Source organism: Chiloscyllium plagiosum, chromosome 10 (genome assembly GCF_004010195.1).
Source record: "Chiloscyllium plagiosum isolate BGI_BamShark_2017 chromosome 10, ASM401019v2, whole genome shotgun sequence".
Classification (NCBI taxonomy): domain Eukaryota; kingdom Metazoa; phylum Chordata; class Chondrichthyes; order Orectolobiformes; family Hemiscylliidae; genus Chiloscyllium; species Chiloscyllium plagiosum.
This window is the reverse complement of record NC_057719.1, coordinates 16715585-16732272: the sequence shown is the minus strand read 5'-3', so window position 1 is coordinate 16732272 and position 16688 is coordinate 16715585. Positions and strand designations below refer to the sequence as shown.

Sequence of the window (16688 nt, the reverse complement as noted above, 5' to 3'; positions counted from 1 at the left end):
CGGAAGGCAGAAAGGGGTGGGGAGAGAAATATATCCCTGGTGGTGGGGTCCGTTTGGAGGTGGCGGAAATGTCGGTGGATGATATGGTTAATGCGAAGGTTGGTAGGGTGGAAGGTGAGGACCAAGGGGGTTCTGTCCTTGTTACGGTTGGAGGCATGGGGTTTGAGGGTGGAGATGCGGGATGTGGATAAGATGCGTGAGAAGGGAAATTGTGATCTCTAAAGAAGGAGGCCATCTGGTGTGTTCTATGGTGGAACTGGTCCCCCTGGGAGCAGATACGGCAGAGGCGGAGGAATTGGGAATATGGGATGGCATTTTTGCAGGAGGTAGGGTGGGAAGAGGTGTAATCCAGGTAGCTGTGGGAGTCGATGGGCTTGTAAAAAATGTTAGTGTCAAGTCGGTCATCATTAATGGAGATGGAGAGGTCCAGGAAGGGGAGAGTGGTGTCAGAGATGGTCCAGGTGAATTTATGGTCGGGGTGGAATGTGTTGAAATTGACGAACTGCTCAACCTCCTCGCAGGAGCACGATGTAGCGCCGGTGCAGTTATCAATGTAGCAGAGGAAGAGTGGGGAGTGGTGCCGGTGTAACTATGGAAGATGGACTGTTCCACGTAGCCGACAAAGAGACAGGCATAGCTGGGGCCCATACGGGTGGCCATGGCTACCCCTTTGGTCTGGAGGAAGTGGAAGGATTTGAAGGAGAAAGTGTTCAGGGTGAGGACCAGTTCAGCCAAACGGATGAGAGTGTCGGTGGAAGGATACTGTTGGGGACGTCGGGAGAGGAAGAAATGGAGGCCCTAGTTATGGCGGATGGAGGTGTAGAGGGATTGGATGTCCATGGTGAAGATGAGGCGTTGGTGGCCGGGAAAATGGAAGTCTTGGAGGAAGAGGAGGGCATGGATGGTGTCTCAAACGTATGTGGGGAGTTCCTGAACTGGGAGGATAACGGTATCAAGGTAGGTAGAGATGAGTTAGGTTGGGCAGGAGCAGGCTGATACAATGGGTCGGCCGGGGTGGTCAGGCTTGTGGATCTTGGGAAGGAGGTAGAACCGGGCAGTGCGGGGTTCCCGGACTATGAGGTTGGAAGCTGTAGATGGGAGATCTCCTGAGGTGATGAGGTTCTGTATAGTCTGTGAGATGATGGTTTGGTGATGGGGGGTGGGGTCATGGTCGAGGGGGCAGTAGGAAGAGGTATCTTCGAGGTGGCGTCTGGCTTCAGCAGTGTAGAGGTCACTGCGCCAGACTACCACTGCACCCCCTTTATCCGCTGGTTTGATGGTGAGGTTGGGATTGGAGCAGAGGGAGCATAATGCAAGATGTGGAACACTGGGAACTTTTTAGCTCTCTGGAGTCAATTTCAACAGTTTTAGATGAAGTTGAGGCTTCCTCCTTCTTCGCTGGTTTTGCTCATTCTTTTAGTCCTCTCCTTTCCACGCTGTCTCGGCAGAACTTTCTGTGCATCTGCCATTCACACCTCCTCTACACATCCTTTTTAATTGTACTTTACATCATGGAAATTTTGGTCATTTAATCTTTCCCACTTTCTGTCTTTTCAGAGACCTTCCTTCCACATTCCTTCCCAACATTCCACATCCACTTATTACTTGCTCCTAATCCATCACACTGTTAATTTCTCAAAGCTGTTACGGATGGGTCAATGACCTGAAAGGCTCACTCTGTTTCTTCTGCCAGTGATGCTCGCAGAGCCGCTATGCTATTCCAGCATTTTCTGTTTTTAATGATTAGTTATTTGCCTCATACGTCTTTGGAGGACTTTGTATTTCACAAGCTGTCTATAAAACAACTGACTGCACTTCAGTTTGTGAAGCATTTTGAAGTATCCTGAAGATGCAGAAGCCAAGGTTAGATTTTCTTTTCTATTCTGTTAAATTGGTCAAATCGCTCTTCTCAATTAAGATGTATCTAAAGCCAAATAAAATTCCCTTCATGTGAGCACAGTTCAAGACGGCTCTGCTGATACACTTTTACCTTTCTGTTCTCCAGTTTTATACCACACTATTAATAGATTCCTCTTTCCTTTTCCTCCAACCCACAGTTTCTCTCAGCCGTCAACCCTTTCCCATCCTCCTCCGACACAGGTTTCATATCTGAAAATATTCCACTTTCATGTGCGGCTGCACATGGAGACAACCCTATTAACTGTGAAATCAGAAGAAAGGGACAGCTAGCCTCCTGTCGGGAGAGTGTCTGCTTCCTGCTGGAATAATCTGTGTTTGTTCACCGTGTACACTGGCCACTGCTCAATCTCTAGCACTAGTTCTAATCAAGCAAAGGAAAATATTATTACCCAGGCTATAAAATGGGTCAGTCGGAGCAGATGACCCAGAGTGCATTTGCCTACACTTCTCACATTTCCAACGCATTCTGCTCATTAGCATTAAAGCAACAAACCCCTGCCAATAACAGCAGGTTGGGAAACCTGCTCAGTTGTGTAGATGGGACACATCTATTTCCTTGTGTTGAACCTGCCCTGAAACTTTGCACCGCACTTGCTAACTTTTCGAATACAAGCACTTAAATAAAGGAAATGCATTAAATGAGTGTCACTCACCTTGTTTTGGAACTTAAGCACATTCCGGAAGAATGATTTTTTGTCTTACAAATAAAAGTCATGAAAATTCAGCTGCTTGCATTTTAAATGCATTTCATAGAATTCCTACAATGTGGAATTAGGTCATTTCGCCCATCAAGTCCATAACGACCTTCTGAAGAGCATCCCACTGGGATTCACCCCTGCAATCCTGCATTTCCCATGGCTAAGCCACCTACTAGCCTGCACATTGCTGGACACTATGGGCAATTTAACATGGCCAATCCTCCAAACTTGCACATTTTTGACTGCGGGCGGAAACCAAAGCACCCGAGGAAATCCAAACAGACAGAGGAAGAATGTGCAGACTCCACACAGACTGTTGCCTGAGGATGGAATTGAACCCTGGTCCCTGGCACTGTGAGGCAGCAGTTCAAACCACTGAGTCACTGTGCTGTCCCATTTGACTGGAACATGGGCAATTGGGCTAATTTTTAAAAGAGTAATTAATTATAACTTTGTGGCAAGACCAGCTACTGACCGGATGAACCCACTGAATCACTGTGGGTTGCTGGGTGTCAACCACACAAACGTCCTGGAAAGAAGAGGCCTGCACTGTCTGCTAAATTGCTGACTTCTAAAGTTGTTGACTTTTGCTCAGTAATAACCCTTTTGCTCAGAGTCAGACCCAGAATGAAGGTGTGAGCACCCACTCTCGGTCGACACTCCACTGAAGAAAGATGATTGTGATCATACTTTCAGATGAGATGGTAACAGAGGATGGAATCCTGTTCAACATTTACCCTTCAACCAACACCTTAAACAGACTAACCAGTCACGATCGCACTGCAGCTGGGGAACCTTGCTGTGTCCATTGACTATCACGCTTCCTATTACTAGTGACCACATTATCCATTCTAAAACACTTCAGGACATACTGAGCTCATGGAACCTGTTATATAATTGCGAGTTTGTCTTTTCCAAGTTGAATGCACTCAGCAGGTCAACACCACAAACCAGGGTAACAAGGGCTGACAGCTACACACTAGATTAATATAAAATTGTCTCCTACTGTCATATTCAGAGCTATCAAGTATTTGAGCGGAACACACATCCCCTCTAATATTGTTGCCCATCACTCATATTTGGTGGTTTTAATTGGGGTGGGATTTCCTAGCCCTGAACAAATCCACTGCTCTTTTCACAGCGACCAGTTAAATGAACCTATTTTGATCCTTGGAGTTTGGACTGCTGTGCAACAGCGTGGAGTAGGGGCATCATGTTTAAATGTTCTTTAACAAGAAAATGCAATATTGCCAGTCGACACTAGGGTGCATGGGATGGCAGGGTTAGAGTTCAGATTTAAAGCTTGAAATCCTGAGCTAACATAATGCTTCCTAGCATCACAAAGCTGATAACAATCTTCACCCAGCAAGAGTAGGCAATGGAAACTCCTGCATGTATTCTGTATGCATTCCTGAAATTTTATTTTAAGTAACTGGAGATTTCAATACAGCATGATTTGGGCTTTATCAGTAAATTGTGGCTTGCTCCCTAGTAGTTTGGGAATATGCAGATTGAAGAGGAATAAAAGGTGCATTCACATGGCACCATTCACGATCACTGGATGTCTGCAAGTACCTTACAACTGGTGAGGTAAGTTTTAAATGTAGCCACCATTTAGGGAACGAGGCAACCAATCTGGCAACAGCAAACCCCTCCCAAACAGCAAGATGATACCAATTAAATAATCTGGTTTTGCCATGTTAATGGAGGGATAAATACTGGGCAGGACAGCAAGGATGGCTCCCCCACTCTTCTCTGAAATATTGCCATTGAATTGTTTTTACATCCACATCCGACAGAAGTTGAGGCTCTCCATTTAACATATCATGTGGATTGAAAGACAGCACCTTCAACAGTGTTGCACTTCCTCACTGCTGCACTAAAGGGCCGGGTGAGATTTCTGTGTTCAAATCCTGGAGTAGGAATTAAACTCATACTTTACAGGACTTAGGACAGGCGTAGGCTATTTGATCTTTCAACGCTGGCCTGGTTATGGTCTCAATGCTGTGTTCCTGTCTATTCCCCAAAATGCTAGATTCCCTTGGTTTTCAAAACCTACCTAACTCAGTACTGAATAAGTTCAAGGCACTATTTCCTGAGGAAGCCAAAAGGAAAGAAAATCATCATCTCTCTTAAAAGGGAGACTACATATTCTTCAACTGTGTACTCTGGCACTAGTCTCCACCACAAGAGGACACATGTTTTCCTGTATTGATCCTATCAAGTTGCATCACAATCTTCTGACTCAGAGTGCTACAATTGTGTCACAGCTGACGCACTGTATTTAAAATGCCATTCATTTTATTTATTTACTCCTCTTAAGATGTGAAGGCATTGTTTAATACAAAAGCATTTCATTACAGTCAGAAGCAAAGCTACAATTGCATTAGATTTGCGAGGCTTGAGTCTGGGAGAGAAAAACAGAAATTGCTGGAAAAAAACTCAGCAGGCCTGGCAGCGCCCGTAGAGAGAAATCAGGGTTAATGTTTTGAGTTCTTCAGAAGGTTGAGTTTTTTCAGCAATTTCTGTTTTTGTCTCCCAGACTCAAACCTCGGAAAATTGTGGCTTTACTTCTGACTGTAATGAAATGCTGGAAAAACTCAGAAATTTCTGAAGAACCCAAAACACTAACTCTGATTTCTCTCGAAAGATGCTACCAGATCTGCTTTGTTTTTTTTAGCAATTTCTGTTTTTGTTTCTGACTTCCAGCTTCCGCAGTTCTTTTGGTTTTGGAATTAGTATTAATCTGGGAGAAACCATCCTGAAGCCTGGAACCTGTGGCTGAAAATGGACATCTCTTAATAACTAGTTCAGAAGTACCACCAAAACAAGTCAAGAAATAAAATTCTTTTCTATACTCAAACAGGGATCAACTGTTCTTCACAAATATAATAATATTCTTGCACTGGCACAGGAAACGTGTCTCTGAAGATGTTAGCACATAGTATAGGATCTTCAATGACTTATGATGCCAAGCCCTGTCACTGACTCATGCTTAAACCTAATGAATTCCCACACCCAATCTTGCGATCTTTGCCCTACACAGAAGGTCAAGAAGAGGAATTGATTTTTCTCTTTTCTAATCAGTCGTGCAGAATGCGATGAGCACAAGACAGTTCAAACCTGTAAATTCAGTAAAGTAAAACCACTGGGTTTCAGTGACATGATTAGTTTCCCTACAGTATGGAATTGAGGTTGGGTGGGGGGAGGGGAAATGAGGAAACTGGTGAAGTCCACATTGATGCCCTGGGGTTGAAGTGTTCCGAGGCGGAAGATGAGGCGTTCTTCCTCCAGGCGTCGGGTGGTGAGGCAGCGGTGGTGGAGGTGGCCCAGGACCTGTATGTCCTCGGCAGAGTGGGAGGGGGAGTTGAAATGTTGGGCCACAGGGCAGTGGAGTTGATTGGTGCGGGTGTCCCGGAGATGTTCCTTGACACGCTCTGCGAGGAGGCATCAAGTCTCCCCAATGTAGAGGAAACCGCTTCAGGAGCAACGGATACAATAAATGATATTGGTGGATGTGCAGGTGCCTTTCAGGCATAAGTCCTATCCCAGACAAGGGTCCCTAATTTGTTATGATTCTGGAGGGAATTCTTCACCCCAGCATGAAAGACTACGCTCCCAGGTGAAGAGGGATGAACTAAATCCCTTTCTTAATCCATGCCCTCTCTCGGTTACTCAGAACATGGTTCATTTTTTAAAAAATCCCTTACCTCGTGGACACCTTTTTCCAATCCAAATGACTTTACATTTTAAAATGATCTACTTTAACCAGGCTTTCTTGAATGAACAAAACGGTGAGTTTATTAGCCACTAAACAGAATAGCCACTAAAGAGAATAATGTGACACAGACACAGGTTAAAAATGTTAATTGAACAGAAAGAGTTTAAAAGATTTAGTAATCAGCTTCTGTGAACATTAAGGCCATAGAGTTGGATATTACTGATAAAATTAAGGCCAGAGACAGATAGAGTTTTAATTAGTAAGGGAATTAAGGGTTATGGGGAAAGGTCAGGAAAGTGGAGTTGAGGATTATGAGATCAGCCATGATGTCATTGAAGTGCAGTGTAGACTCGATGGGCGGAATGGCCTACTTCTGCTGCACCTTAAGGCCTTACAACAATCCAGGTTGTTTTGAAAAGCATCTTTCATTTTTAAGGGTTGACATTTGAAGGTCTCCTTTTCAGGTGTGACATTCCTCGCAGTTGACGACTGAACTTTCATCTGCCATCACCTTTTGGCTATGTGTTTTCATTTAAATAATGCATGTTGTAAATTAAAAGTTTGAGATGTCTGTAAGTAATCCGAGGTTATGATTTGTTGTTATGCCACCATCCGCGTCATCCCGCCACCATCTACAGCCATGGCCATCATTGCTCTGGTTACAAGAAGCAAGCTCAGGAGGGATGGCAGCCTTGCTGGTGTGGATGGACAAGCCTCTCACCAGCTTTATCTGGTGGGCTGTTTCACATGAGTGCCCTTGGTATACTGTTCCCAGCCTAGCACAAAGCTTTATCAGAAAATGTGACGAGATTCAGTCTGGAAATACTTTCCAAGGTGGTGTTTGAGGTTTCAATATGAATGAAACCACTTCACTGTTCTCCAAGTTCGCGGGCTTGGTTTCCAGTGTGTACATGTTTCAAAGGAAGGAGCACTTGTCTCATGGGATGGCACAGTAGCTCAGTGGCTATCTCTGCTGCCTCACAGCACCAGGGACTGGGTTTGATTCCCGCCTAGGGTGACTGTCTGTGTGGAGTTTGCACATCCTCCCCGTGTCTGTGTGGGTTTCCTCTGGGTGCTCTGGTTTCCACCCACAATCTAGAGATGTGCAGGTCAGGTGGATTGGCAATGCTAAATTGCCAATAGTGTTAGGTGCATTAGTCAGGGGTAAATAAAGGGTCTGGAAATGGGTCTGGGTGGGCTACTCTTTGGAGTGTTGGTGTGGACTTGTTGGGCTGAAAGGCCTGTTTCCATACTGTAAGGCCCGGTGACCCTTCGTTAAAAAAAAGGTTTTATGCAGAAAGTAGGATGAGGGGAGGGAATTCTGAGGAAGGGCCACCCGGACCTGAAACATTCACTCTGATTTCTCTTCAAAGAAGCTGCCAGCGATGCTGAGCTTTTCCAGCCAGATCAGCTCAGATTTTTGTTGCAACCTGAAACGCGCTGCCTGAAAAAAACCATCAGGCTCTGAGGAAAGGACAGAGGAGTGGAAAGAGCAGATAGAAATTCTAGGAGAGTTCCAGAAGAAAGTATTATTCTTGGGAGTGTTGCCATGAAATGGAAGCATTGTGAGAACAGCACACGATTTTGAGACATCCTCACCCTCCTTAATCATGTAGTAGTCTGTTCACCCTCATTCTCATGAGGCTGTCATTGCCATGACACCCAATTATAATGCAATGTGTTTGCAATAAGGAAGCCATACTATAACTGCATAGTGTTTTTGGTAAGTTTATATAGGAGATGCTGTGTGCAGTTCGGTGTCCATATTTAAAGGAGGGATATACATTCCTAGGAGCTGGTAGAGTAAATGTCCATCAGATTGATCTCTCGGATGACAGAGTTGCTCTACAATGGTTTGTCGAGTAAATTAGGTCTGAACTCCTAACCCTTTGGAGTTTTGAAGAATAGACCAGTGAAAGGAAGGTGTTGGTACAGCTTCAAGAAAATAATTGCCCCATTTGACAGCAAGATATTTCAGTAAAGCATGATTCGGTGTGCACCATATGTCTGTGCCAATGCATCAACACACCCAATGCCTCCACCAGCTGCCATTAGTCTACCCATATGGCCACATGTCAGCAGTAACTCTGCACACTGTCTGAGTGATCAATTAGTGCACAATACCCATGCAATCATACACAAGGCTGTAGTTGGAGGTTGCATTTTCATCTCTGCCATTAAGCATAGCTCATCAGTCTGGCTCAGCCCTGACCCAGTTCATACTGAAATAGAAACCAAAAGTGCTGGAGAAACTTGGCAGGTCTGGCAGCATCTGTGACTAGAGAAACAGAGAATATTTTGAGTCTTGGGTTCTGGTGAAATCAGTTATGATTTTAAGTTAGTACTTACAAAAATTATCTGTTTCTCTCTCCACAGATCCTGCCAGACCAGACAGGTTTCTCTTACACTTTGCTTTTATTTCAACATTTACAGTACTTTCTTTGCATTTTATACCGAACCAGTAAATGGAAAGTAGATTAAAACAAGGGATGTTCAATGTTGTGTGTAAAAATCATGTTAGCAATATTGCCTTCAATCCAATCTTCCCACAAATTAAGACCGCTCCCTTATTCAAATCTCTGGAGAATATATTCTTCATTTCATCTCCCAGTTAAAATTACTGAAAAGCCAATGATAGATCCCGTTGCCACAGGCAACTAAAGAAGACCAAATTGTATCTCCACCGCCTGTTCCACATGCCCCTCCGCAAACACACACACATAGACATACACACATAGACACACACAGACAGAGACACACACACACACACATAGACACACACACGCACAGACAGAGACAGAGACACACACACACAAGCTGAGGAAAGGACAGAAGTTGAAAGGTGCACAAATCTGTCTTCAGCATGTTGGAGAAGAGATAGTGGACATTTACAACTGTTATGTTGGGTGATACCAAGAATGTTGATGTTCACAATTGGGCATTGATTCTTGGCTTTGCAGGTAAGCTAAAATTCTTTTGGCCTGCATCCTTTCCTTGCTGATCAGCTTTCAGCACTCAGAGACAGAGAGTCTCTGTTCTTTCCAATGGATGAGCAGGGATGCCTAGTGTCTATCCTCAACATTTACAATGTGACATTTACAACGCTTTGGTCCACACTTGCACCTTTGCCTTTTGAAATCTCTCTCTTTCAAGTTGCCTTGTCAACACAAAAGGTATAGCATTCCAGGGGTTCACACAGTAGTAACTTACAATCATAACTGAATTCCACTTTTACAAGTAACATTAGCAGCCAGGCTTTGCAGGCTTTGTCTTACAGGAAAACATCTTGACCAAAAATTAATTATGTCTAAGTATTTCAAGATTCAGAATCATAGAATCCCTACCATGCAGGAAGAGGCCATTCAGCCCCTCGAGTCTGCACTGACTCTCTGAAGAGCATCCACTCAGACCCCTATCACCATAATCCCAAATTTACCATGGCGAAGCCACCTGTATCCCCCTGAATACTATGTGGCAATTTAACATGGCCGATCCACCTTTATCCTGTACGTCTTTGAACTGCAAAAGGAATTTAGAGTAGTTGGAGGAAGCCCACACAGACATGGGCAGAATGTGCAAATTCCACACAGTCACCCAAGGCTGGAATCAAACCCGGGATCCAGGTTCTGTGAGGCAACAGTGCTAGCCCCAGAGCCACCGTAGCACCCTTAATCTTATGAATCCATCATCACAGCACACTCCTTTTGTGTTTTAATTACAGATTTTCAGCATTCTTGGTATTTGCTTTTTCTAATATCTCCTTGTGTGGTCAGTATCCAATTTCATTTAATTACACTTCTATGAAGGGAGATCTCTCCTTAAGATGTTTTATTACATTAGAAGCAAACTGGCACCATGGGAGCCATGACTGTTTAGTAACAAAGTATGTCCAAACATTTCTGGGGCTCTGTTCCTCCTTCTTAATTGCAGCAGAATGGAACATTTGCCCTTATGCTAATGACTCTAAGCCTGGGATTTGGATATCTGGGGTTCAACAATTGGCCTGGCCCAATTTGCCCTCCCGAGATGCAGCTGCCTCTTGCCACTCTATCTGGACTTCAGAAACATTGAGGTGATCTAATTGAAACATATAAAACACTTCGTGTGCTTCATAGGTTGGATACTGGGAATCTGTATCCATTGACTGGGGAGTCGAAAACTCCAGGTCATAGTTTCTGGATGAGGGATCAAGCAGAAGTGGGCAGGAAGACAGTAGAGGTGCCCTTGTGGCCTATCCCCTCTCAAGCATGATACTGTTGAGGGGTGGGGTGCCTCATAAGGGAAAGCATCAGCAGCATCCAGATCAGTAGCACCACGGCTCGCATTGTTGTACAGCAGGGAGGGTCAAAGCGTAAGAGAGTGGTAGGAACTCAAGCCAGACTCCAGGAATGCCAAGTGTATCTCAGCACGGGCACAGGATATACTGAAAGGCGAGCAACCAGAGATTGTGGTCCATATTGGTACTAACAGCATAAGCAGAAAGAGAGATGAGGTCCTGCAAAGGGAGTTAGATAAGAAGGATATTTAAGGTTGTAATCTCGGGATTACTCCCCGAATCATGTGCTAGTGGGGCCAAAAGTAAGGGGGGTTTAGATCAGAGTGATGCTGGTAAAGCACAGCAGGTCAGGCAGCATCCGAGGAGCAGGAAAATCTATGTTTCGGGCAAAAGCCCTTCATTAAAAGCCCGGGCCAAAAGTAAGATAATACGGTTGAATGTGTGGCTAAAGAGCTGGCATAGGAGAGTGGGCGTCAGATATCTGGCCCATTGGGATCTATTCCAGGGCAGGAAGGACCTGTACAAGAAGGACAGGTTGCACTTAAAATGGAGGGGCACCAATACCCTGTTAGGGAGGTTTACTAAGGTCACTTGGGTGGGTTTAAACTAGTGTGGCAGAGGGGTGGGAAGCAGAGTAGTAGGCCAGCATGTAGAGTGATTGAGAATGTAAAGGTTAAATCAAGTATGTCTAATAGGAAGAACAGGCAGGACTGATGGTCTGAAGTGTATTTATTTTAATGCAAGATAAGATAGATGAGCTGAGAGCCTGGATTAGTACATGGGATTTCAATGTGGCAGCCATTCTCTCCAACCTCTGAATGAGAGATGGATAGGACTGGCAGGGTTCAGATGTTTTAGGTGTGATAGAGAGGAGTGTAAAAGGGCTGGGGAGTTGTGTGACTGATTAAGGAGAATGTCATAGTCGCACTAAGCAAAAACATCTTGGAGGGCTCACCCAGCGAGGCCATATAGATAGAACTCAGAAATATGAAATGAGCAATCACTATTTTGAGGTTATGCTATAGGCTTCCCAATAGCCAGCAGGAGATAGAGTAAGCAGATCATGGAAAGATTAAATACAACCGGGGTTTCTCTCGTGGGTGATTTTAACTTCCCTAATATTGACTGGGATTCCTTCAGTGTCAGGGACTTAGATGGGACAGAATGTGTTAGGTGCATCCAGGAGGGTTTCTTGAAACAATTTGCAGATTGTACAACTAGGGAAGGGGCCATACTAGAACCTTGTACTGGAGAATGAACTAGGCCAGGTGATCAAAGGTTCGATGGAGGAGCATTTTGCCAGATCTTAATTCTGCTAGATTGAAAATAGTTATGGATAAGGAGAAGATTGGTCCTCGGGTGAAAGTGCTAAATTGGAAGCAAGTACCAGAGAGGAACTGGAGAATTAGATTGGGCGTGGCTGTTTGAGGGTAAATGCACATCTGACATGTGGGAGTCTTTTAAAGGCCAGTTGATCAGAGTTCAGGACCAGCATGTTCCTGTGAGGATGAAAGGTAAGGATGGTAAGATCCAGGAACTTTGGATGACAAAAGACATTGAAAGTTTAGTCAAAAATGGAAGCATATGTAAGATTTTGGAAAGTGAAATCAGATAAGGTCCCTGAGGAACATAAGGAAGCAGGAAAGAACTCAGACATGGAATTAGGAGGGCTAAAGGTGTCCATGAAATATCCTTGGCAAGTAGGAGTAAGGAGAATTCCAAAGCATTTTATACATATATTAGGAGCAAGAGAGTAGCTCAGGAAAAGGTAGGTCCACTCAAGGACAAAGGAGGGAATTTAAGCATGGAGCGAGAGGAAGTGTGTGAGGTCCTTAACAACTAGTTTGTCTCAGTATTCACCATAGAGAAGGACATGAATGATAGTAAGATTAGAGAGGGGTATATTGATATTCTAGGAAATGTTGATATGAAGAAGGAGGTTGGGTGTCTTGAAATTCATTAAGGTAGGTAAGTGCCCAGGGCCTGATGGGATCTATCCCAGGATACTGAAGGAGGGAAGACAGGAGATTTCTAGAGCCTTGACAAGGATCTTATATCCTCTTTAGCCACAGACAAGGCCCCAGAACACTGAGAATTAGCTTGTGTTCCTTTGTTCAAGAATGGCAACAGGGGAATAATGCAGGAAATTATTGACTGGTGAGCTTTACATAATTGATAGGGACATTATTGGAGAAGATTCTTAGGGACAGGATTTACTCGCATTTGAAAAAGAATGGAGTTGTTAGGGACAATCAGCATGGCTTTGTGGAAGGGTCTTGTCTCATAAATTTGATTGAGCTTTTTCAGGAAGTAATGAAGATGATTGATAAGTGTAGGGCTATGGATATTGTCTAAATGAACTTTACATAGTAGGCTGGTCCAGAAGATTAAGTAACATGTATCCATGGTGAGCTGGTAAGTTGAATACAAAGTTGGCTTGGTCTTGGAGACAGAGGGTAGTTGTGGGAAGGCGTTTTGTCTGACTGGAGGCCTGTGAACAGTTGTGTTCCCTAAGAATCAGTGATGTGACCCCTATATAAAAGAATTGATGAAAATATAGATGGTCTGTTTAGTAAGTTTGCAGGCAACTTAAAAACTGGTGGAGTTATGGTTAGTGAGGAAGGTTTCAAAAGATACAGCAGGATACAGATCAGTTGGAAACTGGGCAGACAAATGTCAGAATAAGTTTAATCTGGACAAGAGTGAGGTGATGCTTTTTGAGAGGTCAAATGCAACAAGAAAGTCTATGGTAAACGGCCAGACCCGTAGGACCACTGATCGACAGAGGAATCGTGGTGTGCAAGTTCACAGCTCCCTGAAAGTGGCAACATAGGTGGATAAGGTGGTAAAGAAGGCATATGGTTCACTTACCATAATCAGTCGAGGCACCGAGTATAAATGTTGGCAAGTCATGTTCTAGCTGTATAATACCTTATTTAGGCCACATTTGGAATACTGTGGGCAATCCTGGTCACCACACTACAAGAAGGAACTGGAGGCTTTGGAGAGGGTGCAAAGGGGTTTATAGGATGTTGCCTGAATTGGAGTGGTTGGACAGATTTTGATTGTTTTTGCTAGAGCGAGAGTCGGAGGATGAGGGATGACCTGATACAAGTATATCAAATTATGAAGGCACGGATTGTGTGGATAGTCAGAATCTTTTCTCCCCAGGGTGAAAATGTCACATACTAGGGGGCATCGGTTTAAAGTGAGAGGGGTCAAGTGTAAAGGAGATGTGTGGGGCAAGTATTTTATTTTAGGGTAGTTAGTGCCTGGAACTGCCAGGGGAAGTGGTAGAAACAGATATGTTAGCAACATTGAAAAGATATTGAGACAGACAGGTGAACCGGCAGGAATAGAGTAATATGAACCATGGGCAGGCAGTTGGGATTAGTTTAGAATAACATCACGGTTAGTACAGACATGGTGAGCTGAAAAGCCTGTTCCTGTGCGATACCATTCCAGGTTCTATGCTATAACAGGAAGACTTCAAGCTGAGGCCATTTGCTTACTTAGAGTGAGGGAGTAAAAACTTAAGAACCATTATGTCCACCAGGGCATTCCTCTGCATCTCTTCAACAAAGGTTAGTGCTATTGGGAAGATTAAAATATGGATATACATCTTAGTGAAGACAGCGCTTACAACTTGAGCAGAAAGTGTGGTCGGATTTGCTAATCTTGTCGCTTTTGTCTGTTCCTTGCTGTTTTGTTTGTTGCAGAGCCTCTGGTAATTAGAAGTTACTGAAATTCATTATCCTTGGAGAAAACTAAACTCATTTGAAAGCCCCCACATCAGCTCTAAATGCAGAGCGTCAGGAAACATAGTCCAGGACTGAAGCCTTACCTATGAGAGCAATGTTGGGCTAAGATAGTGTTAGGTTTCACATGTAAATGTCAGAGTAGCATACGGAGTCAGATGGCTATAGATTTATGACCCACTGCAGAGAGAGTTAAACACAAACTTCAGTCCAACAATGCAGCATTCCCTCAGTAGTGCACAGGACTATGGGAGGTGCTGTCTTTTGGATGTGACAAAAGCCCTGTTTGACCCCCTCAGTAGATGGGAAAGGCCTCACACCGCTATTTTTAAACAGTTCGGGGATCAAAATGATTAAAACAGATTATCTGGGTATTTCAACACTGCTGTCTGTGGGAGCTTCCTGTTCACAAATGAGCTATTGCCATTTGTGCATTACCACAGTGAATATACTTCAAAAAAAGTAATCCATTAGCGGGAAAGCGCTTTGTGATTTGGGAAAGGCACCACACAAAAGCAACTCCTTCTTTAAAAAAAATGCAATCACGATATTCATTATTTCACGATGGAATCAATTTCAGGAACGAGGGGCTGTAGCAACAGCTCTTCAATCAAAGCAGTTACAACTTACAATCCCCTCTAACACAGCCAGGATGATCTAATAGTCCTCGGTGTAACAATATGAAACAGCAAAACAGGGCAGCCTGAAAGTGGTTTTCTTTCTTTTCCTTTTACACGGTCTATGTTCAGAGTATGCTGCACAAAAGCAAATAACATGCTCATTCCAAATTCCAATATACTCCAACTAAATCCCTCTGAGCACATCCAGTTTGTTGCTGCTTCGAGATCCCAGCTGGCATCTATCACCCTGGATTTTGCTGCCAATTATACAAAAAGCAACGCACTTAACTCCACGTATACCAGCCTTAAATGAATATGAATGGTCTAATTTAGACAAATAACCTTGCGGTTATCACAGATTCACAAACCCTTGTGTCATTATTCATGCCACTGTTGAGCCACATAGGTTATTAGTGATGAAACTGTGTCTGTATGAGTGCAATTAGGTTCAGAATAATGCTGTGCTTGATAGGATTATGTATTTCTCATTGCAATCGTGCGTAAAGGACACAGCTTAATGAGCCCAGACCTGTGGAAAAACAATTGAAAACCTGGCCTCGAGAGCTCTGCTGTTCAAATTATCCACTTGGCTGAAGATTTTGTTGGAGATTCATCGAGCTCTCACTCGATATTGTTTTCTCATGTTTCGTTAGCTGCAATAATCTTTTAATACATACAAACTTTGTCGATTGTTTTTGCCAGCATGCAACTGGAGGGCACTCTGGCTAAGCCAGTGCTCTAACAGATTCCCCTTTCTGTCACTATAAATTACCAAACACTTTGAGTGCTTTTCAATCTATCATACACTGTCACTAAGTGCCAGAGTGATCATGTACACACAGTCCCAGAGCACAGTGGGAATCGTGCATGCACTGTCCCAGAGCACAGTGGGGATCATGCACACATTGTCATAGAGCACAGTGGGGATCGTGCACGCACTGTCACAGAGCACAGTGGGGATTGTGGGCACACAAGCCCAGAGCACAGTGGGAGAATCAAACACATATTGTCCCAGAGCACAGTGGGGATCACGCACACACTGTCCCAGTGCACAGTGGGAATCACGCACACACTGTCCCAGTGCACAGTGGGGATCACGCACACACTGTCCCAGAATACCGCTATGATCAGACACACTGTCCCAGAGCACAGTGGGGATCATTAAGATGCTGTCCCAAAGCACAGTGATGATCACACACACACTGTTCCAGAGCACATTGGGGATCATGCAAACACTGTTCCATAGCACTGTGATGATCAAGCATACACTGTACCAGAGCACAGTGGAGATCATGCACACACTATCCCAGAGCATAGTGGGAATCATGCACACATTGTCCCAGAGCACAGTGGAGATCACACACACACTGTCCCAGAGCATAGTGGGAATCATGCACACACTGTCCCAGAGCACAGTGGAAATCATGCACACACTGTCCCAGAGCATAGTGGGAATCATGCACACACTGTCCCAGTGCACAGTGGTGATCACACATACATTGTTCCAGAGCACAGTGGGGATGACGCATACACTGTCCCAGAGCATAGTGGTGATCATGTGCACACTGGCCCAGAGCACAGTGGGGATCACATACACACTGTCCTAGAGCACAGTGGGGATCATGTGCACACTATACCAAAACGCAATGATGATCATGTGCACACCGGCCCAGATCACAGAAATAACCACAAACA

General features: G+C 44.2%; 1 protein-coding gene and 1 long non-coding RNA gene across 3 annotated transcripts in view; one reads left to right on the top strand and one right to left on the bottom strand.

Moving 5' to 3' along the window:
- The window catches only part of LOC122553408, a 15031-nt gene extending 11468 nt beyond the window's left edge, over window positions 1-3563 (top strand). Inside the window, exon 4 of the long non-coding RNA XR_006312700.1 lies at window positions 3552-3563. This is a non-coding gene — a long non-coding RNA (uncharacterized LOC122553408). The remainder of the gene's footprint in view (window positions 1-3551) is intronic.
- Window positions 1-16688, bottom strand: part of ccdc85ca (coiled-coil domain containing 85C, a) — a 252960-nt gene that overhangs the window by 11337 nt on the left and 224935 nt on the right. The gene's annotated exons all lie outside the window — the stretch shown is intronic.